This window comes from Pan troglodytes, chromosome 16, assembly GCF_028858775.2.
Source record: "Pan troglodytes isolate AG18354 chromosome 16, NHGRI_mPanTro3-v2.0_pri, whole genome shotgun sequence".
Lineage (NCBI taxonomy): Eukaryota > Metazoa > Chordata > Mammalia > Primates > Hominidae > Pan > Pan troglodytes.
This window is the reverse complement of record NC_072414.2, coordinates 76,565,453-76,578,636: the sequence shown is the minus strand read 5'-3', so window position 1 is coordinate 76,578,636 and position 13,184 is coordinate 76,565,453. Positions and strand designations below refer to the sequence as shown.

The 13,184-nt window shown below is 43.5% G+C and overlaps 1 protein-coding gene across 5 annotated transcripts in view; it reads right to left on the bottom strand.

Moving 5' to 3' along the window:
* The window catches only part of ZNF592 (zinc finger protein 592), a 55,097-nt gene that overhangs the window by 20,654 nt on the left and 21,259 nt on the right, over positions 1–13,184 (bottom strand). For 4 of the 5 annotated variants that reach the window (XM_016927328.4, XM_054667887.2, XM_016927330.4 and 1 more), the window contains one exon: positions 4,261–4,386. The exons of the other annotated variant lie outside the window; for it this stretch is intronic. The gene's annotated coding sequence lies outside the window, so the exon portion shown is untranslated. The remainder of the gene's footprint in view (positions 1–4,260; positions 4,387–13,184) is intronic. 5 annotated transcript variants of the gene reach the window in all.

The window sequence follows — 13,184 nt, the reverse complement described above, 5'->3', positions numbered from 1 at the left end:
ACTAATGCACACACAGCCAGTACACCCATGCAGAACCCCACATACTATGACAGGAAGCCACACACCTCAGTTTTACCCCAACAGGTTTCTAAAATGCTGGAGAGGTGGGGGCAGAGATGGAAAGAGTAGTGAAATGTAGCAACAAGCCTGCCTGGATGATCTTAAACCTCAATACCTGGAAATTGGTGGCTGGTTATTACAAAGCCACAGAGAGTATACTCCTACCATACTCCCTCAGCTTCTCAGGGAATATCATCCCTCCACGATCATGTGCACTAGCAAAAAGCCACTTAGCACTTCCAGCCTTTAGAAAACTACTGATTAATACATGAAACCTGGCTATAACTTCTGCTAATTTACTCTTAGTAATTACTCACTAACTTTATATAACTTTGGGGTTTCTTTCTGCATAAATTCAATCAAATCCAAAATGATTTGCTATTTGTGTTGTCTCATGAATAAACTCTAGAAAATTATATCATCCCTAGGTATTTTTTCTCTGTTCAGCAGACACACTTGATTCCTTTTCACCCTAAAACTGTTATCAGTTGGTGAATGCTCCTCCATTAAACCTGAGGAACAGGGTGACTTGCAAAGTACCAACAGTTATCAAATTGGCCAAGTGACAGTTTGGGGGAAGCCTAAATTCTATTTTGACTTAATATATAAAGAATAGGATAATAATTCTATTTTAACTTCATGTACTTGTCTCCTTCATGACCTGGGAAAGCAGAGCTACAGAACTACTGCAACAGAGGAAACACAAGGCCCTAGAGAGACCTTCCATTAGGAAATTCTTATAAAACTCACACTTCAGATGAAATATGAAACTGGCTGGCTCAAACCTGCTGGAGGGAGAAGAAAAACCTCACCATCTCCCTTTAAGTCCTGCATCTGCTTCAGCATTCCAGGGCCTTTACTGGCTTAAGTGTTTCTTACGTCACATTTATGTTGAAAACCTTTCTGGATGCAGATTGGCACAATTCTTTCAGAAAGCAGTATGGTAGCTTCATAGAACCAGAAAAGTGGCAAACTTTAGGTCCAGGAACCCCACTTCCAGAAATTTATCCTAAGAACAAAAATTCTCAAAAACTATATGCAAAAGTATATGTTACAGCATTATTTAAAAAGCACAAAAGGGAGATATAAACACAAAAATAATTTAAATGTCTAAGACCAAAAAAAAAAAAATACTTGATAGACTATAACGCAGTCATTAAAAATTCTCATTAAGGGCCCGTCGCAGTGGCTCTTGCCTATAATCCCAGCACTTTGGAAGGCCAAGGTGAGTGGATAGCTTGAGGTCAGGAGTTCAAGACCAGCCTGGCCAACATGATGAAACCCCATCTCTACTAAAAATACAAAAATCAGCCAGGCGTGGTGGTGGGCGCCTTAATCCCAGCTACTCCGGAGGCTGAGGCAGGAGAATCACTTGATCCCAGGAGGTGGAGGTTGCCATGAGTAGAGATCGCAGCACTGCCCCCAGCCTGGGCGACAGAGTGAGCAACTCCATCTCAAAATAAATAAATAAATAAATAATAAAAATTCTCATTATGAAATCTATATAGCAACAAGGAAAATTATTTATAATGTCAAGTTTAAAAAGACTAATACAAAAATGTTGTCAGACTATAACAATGTAAAACTACGCATGCATTTGAGCCAAGATTTTTTAAAAAATGAAAATGATTACGCAGACTAGTGGAATTACTGTTGGGTTACTTTTTCAAAACTTTTTTAGGGGGCTGATAGATTGCTTTTATAATTTTTAAAGGAAAAATAACAACAACAACAACAACAACAAAACCCACTCAGAACCACAAGGCAGCAGGTGGCATAGCAGAGGTATATCTCTTACCACCCCGTGGGATCAACAGGTTTCCAGGTTTGGTTTCTTGCCCCACTCCCAACTCCCAGCAAAACACATCTGCCTGCATATGAGTTCTCACAGAAAATGAAAACTACACTCCCTCCCATTGGGAAGATATCTAATTATGGTAATAATAAAGTGCAATACCAATTACCTAAACATGGGTTGGCAGAATACCCCACTGGAATGAGATATAAAGTTTTGAACAGAACGAATGTTTGTCCCTTGGAATAGGAGGTGTTGGAACCCATAAACAAGGGGAACATACCGGATGTCACTGAAAACAGTGGGCACTCAATACCAAGTGACCTACTATGCAGGGTGATCATAACTATAAGGAAACTCCTGCATGATATTTGCTTTATAAGCTTCTTTTTTATTTCTTTTTTGTTCTTTCTTTCTTCTAAATGTCTAGGAAAGGCCAAGCGCAGTGGCTCACTCCTGTAATCCCAGCACTTTGGGAGGCTGAGGTAGGTGGATCACCTGAGGTCAGGAGTTCGAGACCAGCCTGGCCAACATAGTGAAATCTCATCTCTACTAAAAATACAAAAATTAGTTGGGTGTGGTGGCACACGCCTGTAGTACCATCTACTTGGGAGGCTGAAGCAGGAGAATCACTTGAACCCAGGAGGAGGAGGTTGCAGTGAGTCGAGATCTTGCCACTGCACTCCAGCCTGGGCAATAGACCAAGACTCCAACTCAAAAAAAAAAACAAAACAAAACTGTCTAGGAAAAAAAGATTGAGGGGAAAGGGCAGAATAGATTTTCCAGCTCTCATTAAGGAGCTGGAAAAAGCATGTGGGAGAAGAGGAGGAGAAGTTGGTTGTGTGTCTAAGGATTAGCTGGGAGCCTGCTATTATCTAATATGAAGTTGCAGAGGCTTGAAGCAGAGAAAGATTAGATCAGAAGTAAAGCTCTCCTCATAGAGAAATCTCAGGGATTGACTGAGAATGGTCAGAAGTAAAGTAAATATATTTTGCTGGAAAATCAGAGCTAGTAAATAGTGTGAGAGCTCAATATTAGCAGCAGAAAAAAAAACTTTTATAGAGATTTTAGGTCAGGCACAGTAGCTCACACCTGTAATCTTAGCACTTTGGGAGGCCAAGGGAGGAGGATCACTTGAGCCCAGGAGTTTGAGAGTAGCCTGGGGAACACAGTGAGACTCTATTTTTAAAAAGAATAAAAAACACTAATAATAATAATAAATGTTTTAAATGCCAAAGCTGAAAGCCTTTAAAAGCCAAAGATCACATCCTGTTTTCTATTTAGCCCCAGTAAGAAAAACCAAAAACAGCAGCAATCAATAACTGTGAATAAGGTACTCTACCATGTACCTACATGTTTATATTTACTTGAACCTTGCTCTAAAGCATCACATTGTTTTTAAATAGAAATTAATCAAAATGTACCGTTATAAAAGCAAAAGAAGAAACTGTAAAGAAAAAGACAACCAATAAAAAAGTTCTATTTACCGAAAACCTGCCAGCACAAAGTTAAAAGGCAAACAACAAATCAAAAGGAATATTTGCAACATATAGTTATTATCATTAATATCTTAATTAAAACATAAAAAGCCCTTATAGAGGGACCTCCTCTTTCAGCTTTGGAGCCCCCCTCCCTCTGTCTCTCTACAAGGGAGTTTCTTCCTTCTGTCTTCTCCCTTCCTTCTTGCCTATTAAATGCTCCACTCCTTAAAACCACTCCACGTGTGTCCCTGTTGTTTTCTCTAAACCGGCATGAGGACCAAGAACCCTGGTGTTCCTCCACTCATCAGAGCCGTATCATTTTGGTTCATGGGCCAGGAAAGGAAATTCAATCATCAGACTGCAATCAAACTCCAAATGATGCTATAAACTGAACCACACATGCACATGCCATTCTTCCGAGGACCCTTAGATCAACCCCAGGAGGAGCCCTAGCTGCTGTTCTCCATTTGATGCCCCTTTTCAGCAGGAAGTAGCCAGAAAGAGTCATCGCCCAAAACCCCCTAACAGCAGTTAGTGTAGCATCTCCACAGGGGGAAATGTTGTAGGAAAAGGGGTCATTGGGAAGCCTTAAAGCAGCTCAGGAAAAGTTTCTTGTAAAGCCCCGGCTCTTAGAGCCAGGCCAGCAACCTTTGATATGCAAGTCGGCCATTAGAAACTGGGTCCACCCAAACATGGAGATTCCCACGGCCTTCTTGCCCTTTCCCTACATGTTCCTGGCAACATGGCCAACCCCATATAACCTCACGAGTGTAGAACGTCGTGTCAACCTGTATTTGCATATTAAAAAGCTAGGGTGGGAGGGCCAGCTTTTTCTCGGGCTACGTGAATTACATGCCTAGTCAAACCAATCCCCTGAGCCCTATGCAAATCAAACACCGCCTCCTCCAGCCTCTGCATGTGTACCTGACTGGTATCCGTGGCAGGGACCTCCTCTTTCGGCTTTGGAGCCCCCCCTCCCTCTGTCTCCGTTCGGGGGAGCGTCTTCCTTCTGTCTTCTCCCTTCCTTCTTGCCTATTAAACTCTCCGCTCCTTAAAACAAAAACAAAAACAAAAAGCCCTTACAAAGCAATAAGTAAAATACAAGCAACCCATTAGAAAAATGAGTGAGGGTGATGAGCAGGCAATTAAAAGAAGACAGACAAATGGACAGACTAGAAAAAATACTCCAGAATGGAGTTACGTTACAAGAATACTCCAAATGTTAAAAGTATCTAGGCCGGGCGCGGTGGCTCACGCCTGTAATCCCAGCACTTTGGGGGGCCGAGGCGGGCGGATCACCAGGTCAGGAGTTGGAGACTCCTGGCTAACACGGTGAAACCCCGTCTCTACTAAAAATACAAAAAAATTAGCCGGGCGTGGTGGCAGGCACCTATAGTCCCAGCTACTCGGGAGGCTGAAGCAGGGGAATGGCGTAAACCCGGGAGGCGGAGTGTGCAGTGAGCTGAGATCGTGCCACCGCACTCCAGCCTGGGAGACAGAGCTAGACTCCATCTCAAAAAAAAAAAAAAAAAGTATCTCAACAGACGAAATTATTTTCTCTTTTGTTTATCTTCATTTTCAAATTATTCAAACTATTTGTTTCAAATTGTATTATTTACATAACTTCATTATTTTTAGCACTTTGGTGGTTACTATTTTCCCACAAGGTGGGATGACTGCTTGAGCCTAGGAGTTCAAGACCAACATAGTGAGACCCCATGCCTTTTTTTTTTTTTCTTTTTTTTTTTTTTTTTTTGAGACGGAGTCTTGCCCTGTCACCCAGTCTGGAATGCAGTGGCGTGATCTCGGCTCACTGCAAACTCCACTTCCCGGGTTCCAGCAACTCTCCTGCTCAGCCTCCCAAGTAGTGGGGACTACAGACATGCATCACCACGCCCGTCTAATTTTTGTATTTTTAGTAGAGACGGGGTTTCGCCATGTTGGCCAGGCAGGTCTCAAACTCCTGACCTCAACTGATCCACCCACCTCAGCCTCCCAAAGTGCTGGGATTACAGGCGTGAGCAACTGCGCCCAGCCCCTCTTTTTTTTAAATGTAAAAATTTTTTTGATTATATTTTTAATATACAAAAAGAAAAAAAAATAGAAGAAACTAGGCAGGCCAAAAAATTTAAGGAGCTTCTTACAAAAGACTCTAAAAATAATATAACATTCTTTTCTTTTTTTTTTTCTCACACTGTCTCCTGGGCTGGAGTGCAATGGCGTGGTCTCAGCTCACTGCAACCTCCGCCTCCCAGGTTCAAGCGACTCTTCCAACCCAGCCTCCCGAGTAGCTGGGATTACAGGCACGCACCACCACACCCAGCTAATTTTTCTGTATTTTTAATAGAGACAGGGTTTCACCATGTTAGCCAGGGTGGCCTTGATCTCCTGACCTCGTAATCCACCGGCCTTGGCCGCCCAAAGTGCTGAGATTACAGGCGTGAGCTACCAGGTGTTTTGTTTTGTTTTGTTTTGAAACAGAGTCTTGCTCTGTCACCCAGGCTGGAGTGCAGTGGCATGATCTTGGCTCACTGCAACCTCCACCTCCCGGGTTAAAGGGATTCTTGTGCCTCAGCCTCCTGAGCAGCTGGGATTACAGATGTGTGCCACCATGCCTGGCTAATTTTTGTATCTCTAATAGAGATGGGGTTTCGCCATGTTGGCCAAGATGGTCTCAAACTTCTAGCCTCATGTGATCCACCCACCTTGGCCTCCCAAAGTGCTGGGGTTACAGGCATGAGCCACTGCACCCAGCCAAAAATCATTAATATAAAATTCTTAAAGCACATCTGACATGGATCACCAGGGAAATGCTAGTTAGAAAATCAACAGAATAACTTAGTTAAAATGAAAGGTATAGTCAAAATAAAAAGCTTCAGCATACACCAGTGTCTATAACCTGTTGGAAGCAGCAAGCCAAAGTTGAGAAGAGCAAACCACAGGCAGCTGCCTACCTTGCCTGGGGGCAGTCACTCAGGGACCAGAGCCATGTCCATGAACACCAGCCCAGGAACCATGGCCTGGCCTACAGAGCCTTTGTCAGAGGCTCACCCTGAAGCATCTGAACGAGCTAGATAGATCCAGACCTGGTAAGCTCACTGAGTGATCTAGAGCAGCCTAGTCAAGAGGCAAGGCAGGATCACTGGTTTGGTGGCCTAGGCTGAGAGTAAATTTCGCTCAAAGGTGAGATAGTGGAATTATGCAACAATATGAACAGTCCCCTTGGGGGTAAAGAACAACTCCAAGACTGGCAGATTGACAACTATACCCTCTCTCAGAATAAGTTTCTAGCTAGGGAATATCTGGAAATATTTTTTAAAGATGAATATAAATTCCTATTGTTTATTACAGAGTCTACTACTTTGCCCAGAAAATTTTACCAAACATTTAAGTAAACATATCAACTAGATGTGGGTAAGGAGCATCTTAGTTTTGAAAGGGGCTCAGCATGCCGAATCACCCTATTGGAATTATTTGAGGGTATAAAAACAATATGATTCGGCCGGGCGCAGTGGCTCATGCCTGTAATCCCAGCACTTCGGGAGGCCGAGGTGGGCAGATCACTTGAGGTCAGTTCAAGACCAGACTGGCCAATATAGCAAAACCTCATCTCTACTAAAAATACAAAAATTAACCGGGCATGGTGGTGTGCACCTGCAAACCCAGCTACTCAGGAGGCCAACGCAGGAGAATCTCTTGAATTTGGGAGGTGGAGGTTGCAGTGAGCTGAGATCGCGTCACTGCACTCCAGCCTGGGCAATAGAGCGAGACTCTGTCTCAAAAAAACAAAACAGAACAACAACAACAACAACAACAAAACCCAGTATGATTAGCTGGATGCAGTGGCTCATGACTGTAATCCCAGTACTTTGGGAGGTTGAGGTGGGCAGATCGCTTGAGGTCAGGAGTTCGAGACTAGCCTGGCCAACACAGTGAAACCCTGTCTCTACCAAAAATACAAAAATTAGCCAGGTATGGTGGCAGATGTCTGTAGTCTCAGCTACTCAGGAGGCTGAGACAGGAGAATCACTTGAACCCGGGAGGCAGAGGTTGCAGTGAGCCAAGATTGCGCCACTGTACTCCAGCCCAGGTGACAGAGCGAGACCCTATCTTAGGGAAAAAAAAGAAAAAGAAAAAGAAAACAGTGGCCAGGTGCTGGGACTCATGCCTGTAATCTCAGCACTTTGGGAGGCCAAGGCAGGTGGATCACCTGAGGTCAGGAGTTCAAGACCAGCCTGACCAACATGGCAAAACCCTGTCCCTACTAAAAATACAAAAACTAGCTGGGCGTGGTGGTGCACACCTGTAATCTCAGCTACTTGGGAGGCTGGGGCAGGAGAATTGCTTGAACCTGGGAGGCAGAGGTTACAGTGAGCCGAGATCACGCCATTGCACTCCAGCCTGAGCAACAGAGTGGACTCTGTCTCAAAAAAAAAAAAAAAAAACAAAAACAAACAAAACCCAGTATGATTATATATAATTATGGTAGAACTAGTAGACTAGTAGACAGAATTTCTACAGACTTTAAATGCTAAGATCCCACCAAAAAAAAAAAACAGAACAAAATAACAACTGACTTCCATAAAACTTGGGTGAATGTATGTTGTCTGTGTGCATCCGTATATATGTCTTCATGTAATTCCCATTCATGGGGAAATATAAACAGAGTTTTTAACCCATTGACTAATTTTGGACTAGAGCTTTATGCTTTCATAAATTACCTAGAATGGTGGTTTCCAACCCATAAGGGAACCCAGCTTCACCTCCAGATATGTGTGCTCAAGGACCAGCCATTAGACACACCACTGCTGAATAAGGACTCATGAAAAATTTATTTTAAAAAGGAAGTCTTCATAATTATATAAATGCTTTGGGACCCAATAATCTAGCAGAAGAATGTTAGGATGTAAGTTTCATGAAGGAAGAGGCTTATCTATTTCATTCATCACTGGATTCCCCATTAGGTACTCAATAAATATTTGTAGAAGCAATAAAGTAAAACCTTCATTTGCAAGTGGCCTTAAAGCTGTTCCTAATCAAAAAGCAAAATTAAAAGACAGGTTCTCATGAGGCTGCATAAATAGGCAAAATTATAGCAAGTGACCATCAGTGAAGGCAAATGTGAAGGAACATTCAGGGAAAAGCAATACCAATTATACTTTTAGAATAATGGATTTTAAGCTACACTGTTCAATCAGCTTAGACTGTTCCCTTAAGATACCACATCGCATGTTTCATCACAAAAGGCCCAGAAAATGCTAGGCATTATCAGAAAGAACACTCTAAGCAAAGTAGAACTTGTGATCCTGCCCTTATTCAAAACCACTCTGTGTCCATAGCTACATGTGCTGTGCAGTTTTGGTTCCCCATACCTCAAGAAAAACATACCAGAGTTGGAAGAGGTCCTGCGAAATCTCAGAGATTGAAGTTGTAAAGTAAATGAAAGGGCTTTCTAATGAGACCCTAAAAATTAGAGCTCTATTTTTTTTTTCTGGAGAGATGAAAATTTAGGAGAAAGGGGAAAGTATAACTAACTTATAGGTTTGTTCATCAAACCTCATAATACTAGAGAGAAGAGGGCAGTATTTTGAAGTTTGAAATAAAATATGTACTGGGCTTGGACATTCCCAGGGTGCTCTGTAGATCTTCTCCCCTGGATGGGGACAAGACAGGGCCCCTCTCTGAACTGGCCTTTTTACTAAGAGAATTAAACCCCTGGTGGGGGCCGGGCGCGATGGCTCACGCCTGTAATCCCAGCACTTTGGGAGGTTGAGGCGGGTGGATCACGAGGTCAGGAGATCGAGACCATCCTGGCTAAAATGGTGAAACCCCGTCTCTACTAAAAATACAAAAAATTAGCTGGGCTTGGTGGCGGGCGCCTGTAATCCCAGCTACTCGGGAGGCTGAGGCAGGAGAATGGCGTGAACCCGGGAGGCGGAGCTTGCAGTGAGCCGAGATCGCATCACTGCACTGCAGCCCGGGCGACAGAGCGAGACTCCGTCTCAAAAAAAAAAAAAAAAAAAAACGCTGGTGGGTGGTGACTTGTTAAAAAAAGAAATAAAAGATGTAGACAAAAGATGATTTTATCTATTGTCAGAAAATATCCTGAATTATCACAGTAAAAAAATATATAAATGTAGTAACATTCACATATTCAAATCTAAAAATAAAAAAGGCTCTGAGGAACTAAGAACAAGGACTTAACACTGAACCCATGAGGTTTTTCCCCCCTGCATAAAGCCTTCAAATTTCAAATAACATTAAACTTTGCCATCTGTTACCTCAGCAATGCTAAGTTCAGTAATAGTAGATTAATAGAAGTTCAGTAACAGGACATTAAGGAGGCAGAGGGACTCCAAAAAGCATTAAGAAAAATTTGATCTCTAGTTAATATATTCTGTTTAATAAGACAAGGAAGCAAATAAAAGCTTGCATATTTATAAAATGAAAGTGAAAGGCAGCATGATTTAAGGAACGCTGAACTGTGAGAGAGAGAAAAAAAAAAACAAGTTTTCTTGAATTTGCCATTGTTCGTTGTATTAGGACTGGAAGGAAGGAAGGATGGATGTTTTACAACCTGTGGGTGAACTCTCAACCCTGCTCCCCCACATGACTGACTATGGCTTAAATACTGATATCATTTGTGTTGCATTATTGCTTGTAATTAAGAGTTTTTATTTATTTATTTGTTTACTTTGAGACAGGGTCTCACTCTGTTGCCCAGGCTGGAGTGCAATGGTGTGATCATAGCTCACTTCAGCCTCCACCTCCTGGACTCAAGTGATCCTCTCACCTCAGGCTCCTGAGTAGTTGGAGATGCAGGTGTGCACCACCACGCCTGGCCAGTTTTTTTATTTTTGTAGAGACAGGGTCTCCCTATGTTATACCAGGAATAGAAGCAGACAAGGGGAAAGTCAGAATGAGCAAACAAGTTCAAGAGTAAGCTGCTGCTCCCAAGACGTGCAGGAGCCTCGCCTGAACTCAAGCAGGAACATTAATCATCGAGACACCACTTCCATGGGTTACGGTAGCGAAGGGAACTTAGTGAAACTTCAGTAGGATCAGAGGAAACAGAAAAAAGAGCCTCATGTTCCTGGACCCAGAACAAAGCCCCAGATTGGGAACGGTATAGCTAAAAGAATAAGGAATTATGACCACATGGAATTGGCTTTCACTCCTATGGTATCAATAGTTACTTGTGTGAAGACCTTAGGTAGGCATTGGTTTAGTATGTAAAATTAAACTAACTTTAAGGATCTCTGAGTCCTTGAACAGGTTAGGCTGCAACAGCTGGGCAAATTAATCTAGAACTTAGGGATTTCTACATAAAAATTAACTGCTAAAGTGGACAAGCAGACTCCATGGCGTATATATCTCACTGGCCTCTTGAATACACATCTGAGGCATGCTTATAGGTCTATATCACTCCAAGTCTCAGATGTTTTGAATCAGTCAATGGCCAATGTTTCATTTCATGAGGCACCTGCTATTCAAGCCAGTGGCAAAAAAAATGGCCCAAAGAGATTCTCAGCAGTACGTAAGAAACAGCTGCCCCAGTGGGCTCAGGCAAAAACAAACAAACAAAAAAAAACGTTTTTTACTTGTCTTTCCTCCACTTAGTGTAGCCCCTCTAATGCACATGTTGCCATAAAATTTGCTGTGAAACATACATCTGATCACCAAGATGTCCCTTCAGCCTCACATGGAGGATGCATTCCAATGTGGTCTCTGCCCCTCTCCAGCCACTTGCCAGGATACCTTTCATTCTGACCCCAGTGGTGGTTCTCTCACACTTTCTCATGCCTCTCTGCCAGGGTTTGAGCTATCCCCCTGACTAGAGAATACCTGATACCCCAACCCACCAGGGCCTCAAACACAAACCTAAGAACTCCTCATCCCCAAGTTTCAGCTCCAGGGTCCCCTTCTGATGCCTTCTCTGAGTGCTGCAACTCCAGTCCTCTGCCCTCCTCCTGCTCCACTTTTCTCCTGACACCCAAGCCTCTCTTCCTCTATGGCAGCACTTCTCACAGGGGGCTGGAATCATTCGTTTTCTCATCAGTCCTTCCCATCAGTATGTGAGCCTCTCCTGTGTGGGGGTCATGTCTTTCCCCTCTATTTCCGTGACCTAACACACCTGGCTCCCCATGGCAGGTGAGTTGTCACTGCTCCCACTGCTCCCGGAGCCATTCCTGGATGTCTCTTCAACCCCCTGGCTGATGTACCTGCCCCTGCTTGCCCTGTGCAAGGTGTCCTTCACCCAAAGGCAGCTTCTCCTCTCCCCCTGCCATGCCTTTTCCACGCCAACCAAAGATTTCAAGGACAGAATTATACTGCGAACATTCTAACAAGACTCATAAGATGTTAAAGCTGAAGGGGCCCTTGGAAACTATCTGGTCCAGGGGCTTCCAAATGCCTGTCTGAAGGCTGCTGCTGGACAGACTGCAAAAGAGTAACATGGGGAATGACTTAAAAATACAGATACACAGGCTCCACCATGAAAATTCTGATTCAATATGACTAGGATGGATTCCTGCTTTTTGGTTGTTTTTTTTTTTAAAGCTTCCCAGGTGATTCCACTGCACCAGTCTAGTCCAAACTCTTCATTTTTTATACATGGAGAACTGAGGCTCAGAGAGGGGAACAGTCACCAAATGCTAAGACTTATGACTGGCACTGAGGGCACAAAGCTGAAGGCCCAGACCCTGCTCTTGAGCACCTACACATACATAATCCACTGGAAACATCTGTGGGCACCACTGAGGCTCATCAAGGGCACAGAATTCCTACAGAAGTCACCTCACTCTCCCTTTTGCTCCCTTTTGCTTTATTTATTCTTCCTCACATCATAATTTTCTACCTGTACTGTAGTTTACTGAACATTTCAGTAAAGTGTTCTCTTTCCTGCTATTTTATAAGCCCCTCAGTAGACATTCACTAAATTATTGTTATTTCTAGATTTGGATCTCTACTTGGATATCTAATAGGCACCTCAGATCTACTATGTCTAAAATCTAGCTCTTGATTTCCTCCTACAGCCTTCCGCATTTCAGTAAATGACAATGCCATTCTTCCAGCTGCTTAGGCCTAAACCTCTCTTTCTTTCACACCCTTCATCCAATCCACAAGCACATCCTGTCAACTCAACCTTCAAAATATATTCAAGTCCAGCCATTTCTCACCACCTCTACCATCATCTCTCTCCTGTGTTCCCACAAAAGCCTGCCAACTGATCTTCTTGCTTCCACCCTTGCCTCTACTAGTCATTCCCAACACAGCAGCCAGAGTATTGCTTTTGAAACATACGTTGCCACTGGGCACAGTGGCCCATGCCTGTAGTACCAGCTACTCAGGAGGCTGAGGTAGGAGGATCACTTGAGCCCAGGAATTTGAGGCTGCAGTGAGCCAGGAATGCACCTGAGGATAGCCACTGCACTCCAGCCTAGGCAACACAGTGAGACCCCATCTCAAAAAATAATAAGATAATTTAAAAATGTTAAAGCACACATCACATCATGTCCCTACTCTCTTCAAAACCCTTCAACACCATCCCATCTCCCTCAGAGTGAAATCCCATCTTTCCCACAGCCTCCACAGCCAGGATGATCTCACTGCCCCCATCTCCTATGCCTCTCTCTCACCCAGTCTGTCCAGGCACACAAAGGCCTCCTTACGTTCCTCAGGCATGCTGGTCATGCTCCATTCCGAGCCTCTGCAGTCACCATTCCCTCTGCTTGAAACATTCTCCCACCAGATCTCGGTGGGCTCACTTCCTCACTTCTTCAGGCCTTTAATCCAATGTCACTTTGTCAGGAGCCTTCCATGACCGTTCTACATGAGACACCAATCCC